Here is a 15,926-nt window from a genome sequence, read left to right on the forward strand (position 1 = left end):
TAGGGTGCAGACGTGTTCCAGAGAGGAGTGACCAATCAAGATAGAGTGAAAGAGGGGGTAAAATTGTGATAAGAGTGATGACAGAGTGTAAAATGACTCAGTCAGCCCTGGCAATGGCATTGGCTCTGACCTCGCATTCCTCATCCCAGTTCAGTGGAGTCCTGAGGTTCAGGACTGTGCCAGCTGGTTGTAGGACACGGTTTGAACCTGCTGATTTCGACAAAAGCTAAAAAGCTGTAAACCGTCCAACACAAAGGCCTCTCCAGACTCTGACAGTGCTTCACATACAAAGGATAGATGTCAACAAGTTCTCAGAACAAAACGACAAAATTGGTTGTTTGTCATGGCCTTCCAAAATGACACAAGAGTTTCTGATCCTCTGCCCCTATGGGCAGGACAACACTGTTTGTCAGTCCCTTCCAAAACACATATGACCATTACAAAAACTATTCATACTGTACTTTTTCTGATGTACCACTGCTATGATTAAGTTTTCGTTAAACACAAACATTTACTTGGTTTGGGTAAGTGAAAACTGTGATCACATTGACTGTTCTCTGTCCTGCGAAAATATGACTGTTTTATGATCTTGCTAACCTATTGGCAGGACTACAGTTTTTGTCAATGCCTCCCATAGTACAAATGACAATGATGAAAATGATTGTGCTTATGGTTTAGAGAATCCATCCTTGACTGCAGATCGGGAATGGGATGTGAACATCTGTGTCCTGTGTCAAAGTCACCTACTTTGATGACCCATCCTACCCAGACCAGCTCTCTAAAAGGTTTTGTTGGTTATTTTAAGTATTTGAACAAACAACCAATGCTGTTGTTCTTTGACAAAAGCTAAAAAACTAAACCCTCCAAAACAAAGGCCTCTGCAGACCCCAACGTCTCACACAAATAGGACATACTCTCAAGTAAGCATTGATTTGGAGATTTGCAGGTCAAAGACGTCTTGGTTACAACTAAGCTAAATTTAGATGGAAAGTTAAAAGTTTTATAGATGTCCTGTTACATACGTATAGCCATTGTTTTATTAACTCTTTCAAGATAAAGTTACCTGCTTCACATTGCAATATGGTATGTACATTGATAAGTGGGTTAGGAGCTCCTTACTGAGGAGGCAGGTTTTATTGCAAGTTTTAGACACATCCATCACTGCAACCATTATGTAAAATCAGATCCTCAGCTATATCATCTAATCTGAAACTGTAGCAGGACCCTGTCAAATGTACCTCGCTGTATGGCTCAGAATGTTGTCAGAAAGTTGTTCATAACAAATGTATGCGCAGCACCGTGAAGATTTTCTTGACACTAACCTTTTCAAATAAACAGCTAGTGGAACAAACAGGACAGGAATGCATGGATGTCACCATAACAAGGAGTGGGTGGAGTTTGAGTAGCTGTGTTCTGTGGCGTCAAGAAGGTGACATCTTGAAGCCCCTTAGATAGATCCTGGAGAGAAATTGCCAATGAAGGTGCCCAAAACATTTTAGCAAAAGGACAGTGGAGACAGAGTTGAAGAAAATTTAGCTGACCTGAGGCGAAGAGACTTTTGACCATCAAGAGAAACGTTGTCTCTATCTCGTTATGCCCCAGTAGGCACGAAGAGAACATCAGAAAACATATTGGTTAAGTATACATTATATACTGTATGATAAAAGTCCATTACTCATATTGGATTTGTGCATTTGAACAAGATTAGCATGCAACAGACACATTTGAATAGATTAACTATTACATGAAGCCCCACCTTCAATCTCCCCATAACTGCACATCATTTGCAAACAATTCCATTGTTCACGCTTACTGTAAACCTCAGTTAAATATACTGGGAACTCTCCATTTTCTACCTGCATCATACATTTTCATAAGCAGTAGAAGCGGGGGGCATATTTTGTTTTCTGAATAGTTGACAGTTGCAAAGTGAACACATATTGACAGTGATTGGAATCTGTGAGGGCTCACTGCCAATAAATATTCAAGAGCACCTGTCTGCAGCTGAACCCGCAGTTCAACAATGCGTGGTCGGAGCGTTCAACTGGAGTCTCTAAGATGGAGAACTGCTACACTCAATAAAAGGAGAAATCACAAGCATTTGTTGGGTGTGCACTGAACAGAATACACACTTTTTGAATCAAGTTGATTTACTAACAAAAAAAATGTGTGTGTGTATTTTGTTTGTTGTAATTCTGTTTATATCTCAGTCATCTCATCTACATCTCGTGTTTTCTTGAATTTTATATTCAGAACTACTGTTAAAGACACAAAAATACACTATATGTATTTATAATGTAAGTGGACACCCACTTACTTTTTCATGCTTTGGGTCCCTTGGTTCCAATGCAGGGAAATCTTCAGCACACAATGATATATTAGACAAAAGTGGGCTTCCAACTTTGTGGCAATGGTTTGGGGAAGGCTCCTGTGCACGAAGGCAAGTGCATACAGAAATGTTTCTTCCATGTTTAGTGTGGAAGAACTTGACTGGCCTGCACAGAGACCTGACCTCAACCCCATCCAACACTTTTGGGATGAACTGGAACGCCGCCTGCAAGCCTTTTCACCCAACATCAGTGTTGGACCTCACTAATGCTCTTGTGGCTGAATGGGAGCAGATCCCTGCAGCCAGGTTCAAACATATGGTGGAAAGCCGTCAAAGAAGAGCAGAGGCTATTATAACAGCATATTAATGCCCATGGTTATGTGATGAGATGTTGTACAATTTCAGAACATGTCAGCAATGTGAGGTATAAACAACTGACCTAGACCAAGAAGACAAGAAAGCCAAAATTTTTGTTATTCTTGACACCAATCTGTCGCAGCTGACACCCCCCCCTGCTGTGCCTCTCCTCCACCTTTGGTGCAGTCGAGTTTACTATGAGTCACCAAAATATCCAACGGGAACAGGCAAGACTGTGCCTGCGAAACAAAAACAACAACAAAAAGTAACCTCACTGGTGAAAACTGTAATTCAGGAAATCAAACTCTCATCTCTCAAATGCAAGAATATAATTGTATCTTTTAACCAAATTAAAAAACCAGTGGTTTGCCATTGGTTGGTGGTTTGTTTCTAAATGTTATTGGACTGAGAGACAATGAGGTCTTCTATCATAACATGAGTTTAATTTTATTTTAGTTGACTCATGTACAGTGATAAAACCTAGTAAATATAGATCCATGTTTTGGATCCCTGCCTGACAAAGCCAGCTGGTTCAATTAAGTGTGTGGTGCTTTCTCTGGCACAGAAAGTGAAATAGGTGGGTGGGTGGCAGTGAAGCAGTTTCAGGGTCTGGGATTGATATCATTGTTTGTGTAATTTAAATGATGATAATATTTGATAAACAAGACACAAAACAGCACTACACCATCATTTACCACACATATTCAATTTGTCAAAGCAATTGTTAGAGAATTCGATCACAATTTGGGAATTTGAGCTTTTCAATGCTTAGTCCATTAGTATCCAGCTGCAACATAAGCAGCACTTACACAACACTGTCTATAAATCATATTATCATGAGCTGTTTTTGCAATTTAGCTATAAACCACTATCATCTGTGAAAATGCAATATTTTGTGTGGAGTGAATGCCGCTATAGATAGGAACTGTAACCCTGCCATTCTGTAACTATGGAAACAATAATGAGGTCACTGTGCTATTTTAGCTGGGTTTACTTGGAGATCATTACTGACATCACCACACTTTCAGCTGAAGTTTGTGGAAGTTCAGTAAGACAGAGCCTCGATGGAAACTGAGGGAACTTGTCACACACCGAGTCACATTAAGCTGTGATGCTGCTGGCTATAACCTTGAGTGATCTCACATGGAGCTCATTAGTCACTGCAAACAGTTCAATCCTATTATCAGCCATGTCAAAATCACACAAAAAAAAAAAAAAAAAGTCAAAATATCCACTTTTTTATTCACAGTAATTACATTTTGTTTGGCCTTCAATCTTCTGAGAAATTCTTCGTCTCCAATCTAAATTCTTTTCTGAATTAAACATTTGTTCGGTGAAAGACAAGCTGTGCCGAGAATGTGAGAGGTCTGGTTCACAGAACATATCAGAAGGTACTTTTTAATAAAAAGGTTCCCATCACTGGTGCACGGTGGCAGAGCGGCTACAGCTCCTGCCTCCCAATAAGGAGATCGTGGGTTCGTGGGTTCGATTCCCGGAGGTTCTGGGTGGAGTCTGCATGTCCTCGTGTTACCGTGGGTTCTCTCCGGGTTCTCCGGCTTCCTCCCACCGTCCAAAGACATGCATGTGTAGGTTAATTGATAACTCTAAATTGCCCGTATTGAATGAATGTGTGAGTGAATGGTTGTCTGTCCTTGTCTGTGTCTGTGTTCGCCCTGCGACGAAGTTGGCCACTGTCCACTGCCTAAGGCCGAAGTCACTGGGATAGGCTCCAGTCACCCGCGACCCCTAACGGGGACCAAGCGGTAGAAAATGGATGGATGGATGGATGGTTCCCATCACTGACTAATTGAACTGCTTGTTTTGGGACTAAGAAGTCTACATTGGAATAAATTCCTGCTGCAGCTTCTTACACTCACAGTGGAGGGTTCAGCATCATCTGAGCACCCTATGATATTGCCTCCATCAATTAAAACATGCCCATTTAATAAATAACAATTAAAGGGACACACTGAGCCTAGACTAGCAAACCCAGTTTTATGCTTCAATTACACCCTAAAAAAGACTTGCTCACCCTCTTCATTTACTTCAGAGTAACCACTGAAATGTGTAAACTGAAGAACAGACAATGGTCTGCTTTTGTGTCAAACACAAGAAGGATGAAAGTTGGATTAATTGCTCTGCATGTCATCTAGATCCCTGAAAGGGAGATGCCAACCTTAAGCTAATGCTAAATCTAATTAATAATAATAAATAAATATAATTAAGTGTAAAGTGCAATTCCATAGTATCTGCAAGTTTTCTTTCCGTTTGTTATATATTTACATCAGACAATCTGTAAAAATAACAGACTATTTTGTGTTGGAGACTGTCCTCACCAGAAAAATTACAAAATCGGTTATTTGTTCAATTGCCTGAAATGACCTATATTTATGTTTAACTGACAAGGACTTCTTGTGGCTATGCAAATTATGACAGATGTCGCTCGGATCCAAAAGCAGAAGTAGTGTGGCATTGTTATAGCTCCACAAAACATAGTAGGGAGGACGATGGGCTGAATGGTTGATTCCACAAAGTATGACCTAACCATCTGACACGGGAGATCGTTTCCACATAACAATCATAGCGTTGGCTTATCAGAAAACATCATATATCATATGAATAACTTTTGTAATGTCATAAATGTGTTTTGGAAGGCACAAACAAAGTTGTCCTGACGGCAGAGGCCTCAAATGACAAAACGTTCATTAGGGTCATTTTGTAAGGCAATGTCATACGACCTATTTTGTTATTTAGTTTTGAGGACTTGTTGTGAGTTGTGTATTAATTGTTTGACCTTGTTGTTGATGGTATACAGTGAAAACATCATTGACTCTGCATATCATATGTTTGTTTTTTTCCCCCTGTGGTCATTTTGAATATTATGGGTGAAAATCAGAGGCGTATTTGTGTTTTCGCCCCATTTTCTCTTGACCTTTTCTTAGAAAAAAAAGCATTTTCTGAGCTGTCAGAAGGAACTAGTTTACTTTAAACTGTTTTGAGCATTGTCTTCTTGCAGCAGGTAACACAGCTTATGTATAAACCAATCTGCTACTTTTAATACATCCAAGTATTTCATGGTGAAAACTGGCAAAAACTTGAAAATGATGGTCAGATAGAAGGGTGGAGGCAGTGAAGCAGTTTCAGGGTCTAAAATTGATATTGTTGGAGCAATCAAAATGAGGATAATATGTGATAAACAAAACAACAAAAAAGCAACTTTCAGCTTCACTCTTTTGAGTGCATTAGTATCCAGCTGCAAAATAAACAGCACTTAACAACAACACGCCTATAAATCAGATTATAATGAGCTGTTTTAGCAATTTAGCTGTAAATCAATACTAAGCACTAAAGTGAGGAAACCAGATATTCCACCATTGGTACATCGGACAAGTGCAACCCGACAACTGTGATCAACATTTCTCAAATGTGTCATTTTAGGGGTTTCACCACAGGGGGTTTTATCCACCATATAGATGGAATATAAAATTAATAATAATAATAATTAAAACATTATGGAGTTCATATTGTATATGATTATGCTACAACTGCACTGTGTTTATTAATAAGGGATAAATGAAAATAATGTTAAGGAATCAATTCACTAAAATTGAACAGAAATCACAATCCTTCACTGTGCGGGCCAGATTGTGGCTCATAGATAGCAACACAGAACAGTTTACACACATTCTCTGAGCATCTGAGTGAATGTTGTCCCCCATGTCTCGGCTCTGTCCTTAGCCATTTGTACTCTGGTAATGACTCCAACATGCTGTGTTCACTAGATCGAAAAGGAAGAGAAGATGGGGGGAGCGGTAAGAGAGGAGGCTTATCTACAGTTAAGCTGCAGCTGCAGTTTCCATAACAACTACCTGCAAAAACCCTGCTCCCTCGACCATCATTAGAATAACATTTTTTACTTGTCAAGTAAGCATTAGCGGAATCTACATGAGCAATGAGAAGGGAGTAACACAAAAAAGTGTCCGTTGGAGCTATCGTTTGACAGCCGCGGCAGGGACCTTTTTTTCTGCAGGAGGATATCTAACAGTGTAATTACAGAATAATTGTAAGCCGTGTAGTTTCCCTGGAAAATGTACACATGATGTGTAAGACTTCCAGAGGCTTGTTGTGCTGGATTTTAGCATAGCAAATTATTTATGCCCAGGCTTGGTTCACATTGAAACACACTGAAATAAAAAAAACATCCTGCGCATAGCTCAGGGCTTAAGAGCCAGGCCCTTGATCATAACCTCTCCTTTTTTCTCCCAGCAGGAACTCCGGCGACTGACTCAAGGAGAAACGAGTCTTTCCCATTCAGCCTCTCCTCTGATCATGCATTACAATATCAACTTGAAAAGGGGATAATCAAGAGTTTAAAGAAAAAGTAAAGGGAGAGGGAACACATTAAGTGGTGGCTAGTCCAGGGTATCATTTAAAATCAGTGCTGATGGCTTCATCGCTGCCAGGCTGTATGGGCTGTAACCTTGAGCGAGGGCTGGTGGGGCCCTGGTGACCGGGGAGGGGATGGGGAGAGGGATTGGCTCTTTTTGCATTCACATTCTGCTCAGCAGGCACCCGGGGGCTATAACCCTGAGAATCCGTATTAGGTGAGCCAAAGTCACCATTAATATAGAGCACTGGGCCATACTATAACCTTACACTTCACATCTCTGGGGTGTCCTGAACTAAGAAAAAACGGTTCTTTCGAACAATCACTTGGGAGGACTTTCAAAAGTGACCTCTTACCAAAGTCAATCCGTTTGCTTTTCTCTTTTTTTATTCATTTTTATCTGTGTTTGCTGTTCCTGCTCAATCTCTCCATCTCTCTGTGGCTTTGCGCAGTGGCTCTGGCCTCGTGCTCCATGGCCAGTCACGTCAGAGAAGCTGTTCCTCCTTCACTGGATGCAATTACAGATTAGGGCTAGAACACAGGTTGAGGCCATGCTGCTACCACATCTTCAACTACTCCAGCCTCCACTGAATATACGGCAGTGTGAAGAGGACCAAAAATAACACATACTGAGTAACAGGAATGAAGTCTTCTATGTTAGCTAGTGAAATAAGGTAAAGTTAAATACATCAAAAAGGTGCTACATGTACACTTTAACCTTTAGTAGTCACATTTGAGAAACCGCTTGTTCTCACAATGATTATGAATGACTCATCACTCATAAGATGCAGAAATACATTGACAAACAAAACCTGCCACCCCTGCAGATTTTGACCTTTACACGTAGAAACAAAACTAGTGGTTATTTTTTTAATAAATTGAGTTTAAAGTCAAAATTTGTGCGTAAAGTCTTGTGTCACACACGGAAAAATAAATTGTTTTGTATCAGTGCAGACCACCAACCAAACCAACCATCAATAGCAGACAAAAATCCCATTAAAATGTTATAGCTCTTCCATAATCTATACATAGCCCTTAACACCAACACTTAAATATCTGAATATACTGCATACAGTGTCACTTCATTTGCAAAGTTAGGTGAGAGGCTGCTTAAATAAACTATATATTAAATTATTTTCATTATCAACTTGAGATTAGAGGATCAAATTTAGTTAATTTACCCAACAAAGTGACTTAGTCCATGCATACATTCCACCTTGAATCATAACATGAAAACTATACCATGAAATCTATAAAAAGGTATAAATAAAAATTCAGTGTTCTGAATTTCTGTTCACTATAGTGAATATAAAGGCAAATTCATGGCAGAAAAGACTGGAAGCCTCCATTAGCCTTTACAGCACAATGTGTGGCACCGGGCTGGAAATTTGGCTAGAAAGTTGCTGGATCGTTTTTAGGCAAAAGAGGGTTCTGCTTTACAGCACAAAAAGGTAGAGCGGGTGCAGAAAAACAACTAAAGCTTTCAGAGTTTTGGATAACAGCCGATGGTAGAAGGAATGTGTCCAAAGAGAGGGTGGGCAAGGAGAACAGTCCTGTATGCAACAGAAAATCCTAACATAAGAAAGAATTCATATTTTTATATGGTTGGTTCACTTAATTATTTTAATATCTGACGCTAGAAAATAATACATTAAAGGAAAACAATCACTTTGTGACAGATTCCTTTCCTATGTTATGTGGAGAGTATAAACGTAAACCATAAAATGGTTGGCCCTGGGCCGGAATGAATACATGAATAAATTAATTAATAAGCAGACCTCTGGTGATATGATATACTGTAAATTCTGTTTTTAATGAAATAAAAGAAATACCTGGTCTGGGTTTGTTTACACAGAATTTGCAGGTGTAAGAGAGAAACTGTTATTTTTGGGCTGTGGATGTTTTATATTTGAGTAGCTGAGCTTTAACGCTTTAACTGGTACATATACTGTAGCAGTGGATTGTTTATTGATAAAGGGTCAATTTACCCTATTTTCATTGAGCCATTAAGATACTGTAGTTTTGCTTTTGCTTGATGAGGTTTTGAGTGTCATAACCCAGCTCAAGGCTGGACAAAGAAGGTGAGAACTTGCAAGAGTTGTAACTAAAAATAAGTTTATTTTACATAACTAAAAGGAAATGAAGATAAAGACAAACGAAATACAACAAAACCAAACAGGGTGGAAGCCAGGGGAGAGAGAGACTGGCTGACTGCCATCAGCTTATATATATATCTTGCAGCCAGAGCAGTAGCCCTTTTCCATACACATGTGCTAGCTTGGTGCCTGCTTCTCCCTCCTGGAGGGAGAGGCCTGCTCAGAGATGGTCCACGAGGTGCCTGCCACAGACCTTTAGCATTTAACGTGATTAACTGTAGTGATGGTGGGCATATAAAGCGCAGGACTTTGACATCGGTAGACTGGGGTTTGTGTCATCAGTCTTGCAAATGGTTAGGTTTCGCCTACACATTGATTTGGGTTAGAGAAAGATCATAGTTGTGGTTAAATATGGAATATTGACATGCTGTCTAATGCTTCGAGTCAGGACTGACTTTTTAAATATTTAACTAAGATTGCCATCTTTCCCTAACCTTAAGTGCTTTGAGTGAGTCAACATAACCATAAAAATGTTAATCATAGTTGCTATGAGCTGATATTGTAGGGGAACCAAATAAAATGGATTGACACTGAACATTTGCAGTGTCTGTTCAGTTTGAATGACTTGGCAGACACATTCATTAAAATGAATGTTGGTAAAAAAAAAAAAAACAACCTGGGTGGCATGACATTTCTTTCAAAATGACTTTTCTGTTGCAAATTAGTGGAACATAAGAGTAATATTTGAGAGATGGGGTTATTTCCCTTGTGGCAGGAGAATCAGCATGGATAAATCAAATATCACTGCTGAATCTGTGGACAAACCTACTGATGACACAACAACTAGATACAGTGACTAACTGACAACAAAATGTGTTTATGTTATGACTTGACCAACAACAAGCAAAATTTGGCAATTTCACCATTTCTTCAGAAATGTAACAGTATCAAATGTAAAATAAAAAAATCAGCTAGTTAATTAAAAGTGAGGCTGCCTTTGGTGCCTGTTTGCCCTGATTTGATCTTGAGTTCAATTTGATTTCTGTCTTGCTGTCATTTGTTTAACACTGATCAGTCCGTTGGGGAGAGCAATAAAGTTAGTAATTCATCTCAGAAAAGGGCAGTGTCAGACCCAGCCATTCGCTAAATATAATCTGGAAACCAGGCTCACTTTTGACCTTTGGCCTTTTCGAAATGGGTAACCTTTGCCAGGTGACCCATTTGAGTCCCCACACCAGCTGGGAAATGTGTCTGGGGTACATGAGTGGGGAAAGCTCGGCCTTCCAAAACCATTAGTTCCTACAGTCATGATGCCCTTGCACTAGACGACTGCTCTAGTGTAAGAGCATGCAAGCTAACAATAACAATGCTTAGAGTTTGCAGCAGAATCTTTTGTTCAGAACTGTATTTTGAAGAAAGCTTAGATGGGGAATAAGACCAACTGGCTTTAGCGAGGGTCAAAGAATATGGCCGGTCTGCCAGAACAGGGGACAGATTAAACTCTCCTCTTCCTCAACACAACTGATGTGAAGCCACCACGTGCCCTCAGGGGTTGGGCTGGAGATGGTGTTGGGGCTGGAGGTGGGGGTGGGGGCTTGATTATAATGATTGGCACCTGTGAAAGAGGGCTTGGGCAAGTGCACAGACCATATCAAAGAGGATCAGCCAGGGCACAGTGTGACCTGACTGTTATTAGGTGCCAAAATGAAATGGTCGCTCTATAGCCCTTCAAGAAATCATTTAACCAGTCACAGCTGAGAGAAATACACGCATGCATGCGCACACTCACACTCAGAAAGTCAGACAAATACACACACACATTATACAGTAAAAACCAAAGGTTGCTAGTATGAATTAACCATGCGTTGAAAGTGGGAAGTGGTATGTGGAGAAATCAGTTGTTTGTCTACAAGAGTGGAAAGGCTGTGTCAATGCTCAACTAACATTATTTTGTTTCATAATTGGTTAAATTGGTAAAAATGTCAGTTCAGGATTTTGATAACATACAAACAAATAGATGTGGTATAAGATGTTATTGTAAATAAGTTAGTACAGGTATATTTGACAAAATAATCTTAACTCAAGGTCCACATATCTTTTACCACATCTCAAAGTTATCAAGGTAGCGTTATTTTTGTTGTCAAACAACAACAACAACTCTTTCACACTCAACAGGGATATTGACAACTAATGGACAGCACCATTTTCTGGAGTGAGGGACGTTGGACATAGCTCTATGACCAAATGGTGTGGATTTTCAAAACTTTGGGAAATTGCCATAATCTAGGGAGTCGGTCTAAATTGCGTGCATGGACATGTCAAAATGCATCAAATTGTGGAAGATAGTGTATAATGAAAAACAGGATTTGCATTAATTTTGCAATAATGGGGAAATGTCAAGTCTTAAATAAAAAGCCAGTATGTTACATATGTTGTGTCACTGATTCTGAGGAAGAAAAAAGGTGTACGATTTAGAAGTTACTGACCAAAAAGTCATGGTAGATACGGCAGAAAAAGTCACACATTGGGCTGGGTGATCTGTTTAAGTCTTTTTGCATGAGTAATGAAGGAGAAGAAAATTAAGTAGTAGAAGAAGAGCAAAAGGTCGAAGCATCTAAAATTAATAGTTTTAGTCCTACAAGCTTGAACATTTTACCATGTATATTTTTTATCCACCAGTGTAAAAATAAGTTTAGCTGAAGCACTTGTATTGCCAAAAGATAGTTTGGCATCCAGCTATATAAACTTCTTTGGTTCATCACAAATCTCTGTCGTCTAACCCTAAAAAGTCAATTCAGAACATAAAATAAGTTGTCAGAGCTAGAACTGTTGATAAAGGTTAGATCTTTTTTCAAAAATAAGCAATAGCAGTGCGCAATTTTAGGATGAATCTTAAAGTGCCATAATTGTAGATGCAAATATTGTTGTTACTCTTCTTTTCTCTCAAATAAATAAAGCTTTAAGGAAGCATTAGAACCACATTCATTGTTCATGTCCTCTCTAAGAATAGAACTGGACCAACTTCAACTACTCCATGCCAACATATTTCTTTGCATTTTACCTATTCTCAGTCTGATAACTGGAAGCCTGGACTTTGCTCCAGTGTTCAAATGGCCTACAGTTTATTGGAACAGGAAATATTTCCTGTCACTTAGGAGCACCCCCACATTCCCAGCGCACACCCCCTGCTCATCAGCCATATCTCTGTTACCATTTCCTCATTTGTTGTGTCTTCACATTGGCCGAGCCTGCCGTCCCCTTGAGGGACTGCTTCACTCATGACTTCCACTGTGTGTCTCGGCAGTCCTCTGCCTTTTGCACAAACATATCGATCACTTCCACCTCTCCTCCTTTGTCACCTTTTCTGTCCAGGCTAAAAATAAATTTTCACAACCAATCCGTGTCGCCAACGACCACCTCCAATCCTCTCTCCTTCATCCTTTGACCCCTCTCCATCGGCTTTAATCCTTTTCATATTTCTATCTAAAATGTTTGTTTCATCAAAATCCATCTTGTGACCTCCTCAAGACTCTGTGATCTTAAGATACTATCGCTGTTATTCCGAGGTCAGAGGATCTCCTATGCATTTGGAGACGTGTTTAGAATTGGATTCCTTTGTGAAAACCCAGAAATGTACCATGATTCAAAGAAATCCTGATTGCTGTGTTATTAGGTTCCTTTAGCTCATAAAAACATGACAGCCCCTAGATGTTTACAGAGCCAGGCGCTTTACAGGTGTCAATAAAAGGAAATTGCTGCTCAAAGACGCTGTGGAAGTATGACTTAAGACATACAACTTAAACTATGAGCTGGTCCAAACAAAAAAAGAAAGAACTTGTCACTCGTCTTTGGAGTGACAGAGAAAGTCCATCTTCGTTGTTTAATTGTATAGCCAGGCTCAGTCTTGTGTCCAAAAGTTTGTCTTAACTCTGCCCTCGTTTACCCTCATTGATGAAATCTCACCTGTGATCCTCTTATCTCTTTGACAAGACTGACAATAACAAGCACGAAGGTCACTGCAAAGACACTGCTTTACTCCTGAAATAACAAGTTTGGGTTTCATAAGGCTGAAGTAGTGGCAATAATGTCCAGATCAGTGGACCACACGCATACCCTTGGCAGTACAAGAAAGGTCTATTTGCAGGAGGCTTTCAGAAGGTCATGGCGGCAAGGCCTCAACTGAAGTGTCTCAATCAAGGCAGTGCAGAGGCAGGGTCACCTGATGGCCAGTGCCGTCTGTTCCAGAGGGTACTTAACCCTGGATGAGTAGCTAATGGAGGGAGTCATCCAGAGCAGATTCACCTAACCGATTTAAATAGGCATCCACTCACAAATGCATGGATAAGCGTGGAACTGCTGAGTGCTACTAAGCCAAAGGTGCTATTAAGGGGACAAAATAACACTCAACAATATTCACAGAAGCTGTTTTGGTGTGCACTGAGCAGACTGTTTATGGAGCGTAACATAAATTCAATTCAATTTTATTTTATTTATATAGCGCCAATTCATAACAGAAGTCATCTCATTGCACGTTTCCTATAGAGCAGGTCTAGACCATACTCTTTATAATATTATTTACAGAGACCCAACAAATCCCATATAAAGAAATAAAGAGAAAACATACTTAAAAGGTATTTTTGATTTTTCATTATTTCAGAGTAGGATATTAAACTTTTGATTGTCTGTGATTGGGATTTTATCTTTGCAGGATAAAAATTAAGCATCAAAATTTTTTGTAAGAAGTTTGGCGAATGCATATTCAAAGAATAGCCCAACACCGATTTACGTAAAAAAGGGGGAAAAACATGCAGTAAAAACTCGACAACATATTAAATCTGATCGCGCTGTAACGAAAAGCGAGCAGTGATAATAATAAGCTCTGATGGGGCCCTCTTATGGCCCATCGATTTCCAATAGCTGAGATCATAGAAAGCTGGGTGGGTAATTACACTGTGCAAGCAGAGGTCGTCCTGAGCAAATATCATTATCATCAGATTAGAATGAAAGGCTGACGCGGGTCGAGCACACAGGGGTGAAGGAGACTCAGAGGAGAAGCTTCTCAGCACACATTTCTGACCCTTCATCTGTCTCAATGTCCCCACCTTGCACCCACCACCACGGGTCAGCCCTACATCACACTGACACAAACAAGGGGAGGGGGGGGCAGGTCACCGAGGCACAAACATTCATCAGTGAGAGACAGGGCAAATGATGAGAATGATACCTCAGAGTAGCAAACAGATAAACAAGGGGACAACACAAAATGGAAAGTATGCTTGGTGCAGAGCTGATGCGGGGCAGCTACACCAGGATGCATAGTGTTTTCTTCTGTAGTGGATGAAAGTTTAGATGTGAATTGTAAAAAATATGCATGGAAAACAGATTGGTGGCTGGATTGTTGAAAATGTTTGTGTTCTTTGGGTGAAAAGCGCCGTCTAGTATAGTCATGAATAAAGAAAGATCTGTTAACATAGTTTCTCCTCTACTCACATGATCATGTCAATCATTTCGATATCCATAAATATCTATCACTGATTGATCTCTTAATTATTTATTATTAACCATTTAGCCTTTAAAATGTCAGAAAATAGTGAAAAATGGCCTTCACAAGTTGGTAAAAGTGGCTTCAAACTGCTCATGTTGTCCAACCAACAGTCCAAAACCCAAAGATATTCCATTTTAAATGATTTAAAACACAAAATGCAATTTGAGAAGCTGAGACCAGAAAAGGTTTGGCATTTTTGCTTGGTAAATGACTTAAATAGAGCAGTGTTTTTATTCCACACTCTCACTCACTATTTAAAAGTATCGGTTTCCTGTATGTTGTTTGGTACACAGTTATTCCAGTTTTATGAACAACACAACACGTGCATAGAAAATGAAGGCAAAACTGGCAGTGCATAGCTAGGTTTGATTGTAACTGTCAGGGTCTGATCCTATCAAAATACAACAGAATAGAGAAAGAGTCGGTATAAAAATGCACATTTTCAAAGGCACATACATTAAAAGCAGAATCCTTTCCCTCTCCCTTTCTCCCCAAGATGTCATTTGTGTGGAGAAGTAGATGAACCATCCACAGATGATTTGGTGGGAGGCAGGCCCAGCAGGCCCGCCTCACCTAACCCATATCCCTCACCCTGGGAACTCCTCCATGGCCAACCCCCCAACATGCGAAAGCAGAGATCCTGGGCAGCCTGGCAAGAGGTTGCGAGTGCCACTCTGACGTCTCTATCGGCGCTGTTCAGTGTGGGAGCTGGCCCAGGCCACTCACATTAACATAAACAAGGCGTGCTGCTGGGGTCCGCCTGTCAGGGGCTGTCACCGCCGAGGACAGAGGAGAGACGCCTCTGCATTAACCTCCAGGCTTATCTCACTCTCTGTGCGTCCCACAATAAAGGTGGGGATTAGTGCTCAGTCAGGAATTGCTTTTGGGTCCTTGTCACTCCTGCACGATTATTGAACTCTCTCTTCTATACTCAGACTATTATTCTCATCCTTCTCTGCCACTTTCCCAAAGGGAGGGAATCCCTGGGGTTTAAAATGGCAACCCACAGGATCTGAGTTTCTTTGATTTTGGTGACACCTTTGGTGATAAGTTGTCACTGCAGTGATTTCTGTGTTTACATGAGCCAATTAAATGTATCTGTGTCAATTTCTATGAATCGTTACAAAATGAAATGCTTATTTAAAGTTTATAAGTCTGTGTGCATAAGGTTCCCTGTGATTCTTTCAAGCAGACAAACCAATTCAGCACTCC

General features: G+C 40.1%; 1 protein-coding gene across 1 annotated transcript in view; it reads right to left on the bottom strand.

The window, feature by feature from the left end:
* LOC122869088 (RNA binding protein fox-1 homolog 3-like) overlaps positions 1-15,926 on the bottom strand; it is a 487,998-nt gene that overhangs the window by 385,944 nt on the left and 86,128 nt on the right. The gene's annotated exons all lie outside the window — the stretch shown is intronic.

The sequence above is a fragment of the Siniperca chuatsi genome, linkage group LG21 (assembly GCF_020085105.1).
Source record: "Siniperca chuatsi isolate FFG_IHB_CAS linkage group LG21, ASM2008510v1, whole genome shotgun sequence".
NCBI classification, from domain to species: domain Eukaryota; kingdom Metazoa; phylum Chordata; class Actinopteri; order Centrarchiformes; family Sinipercidae; genus Siniperca; species Siniperca chuatsi.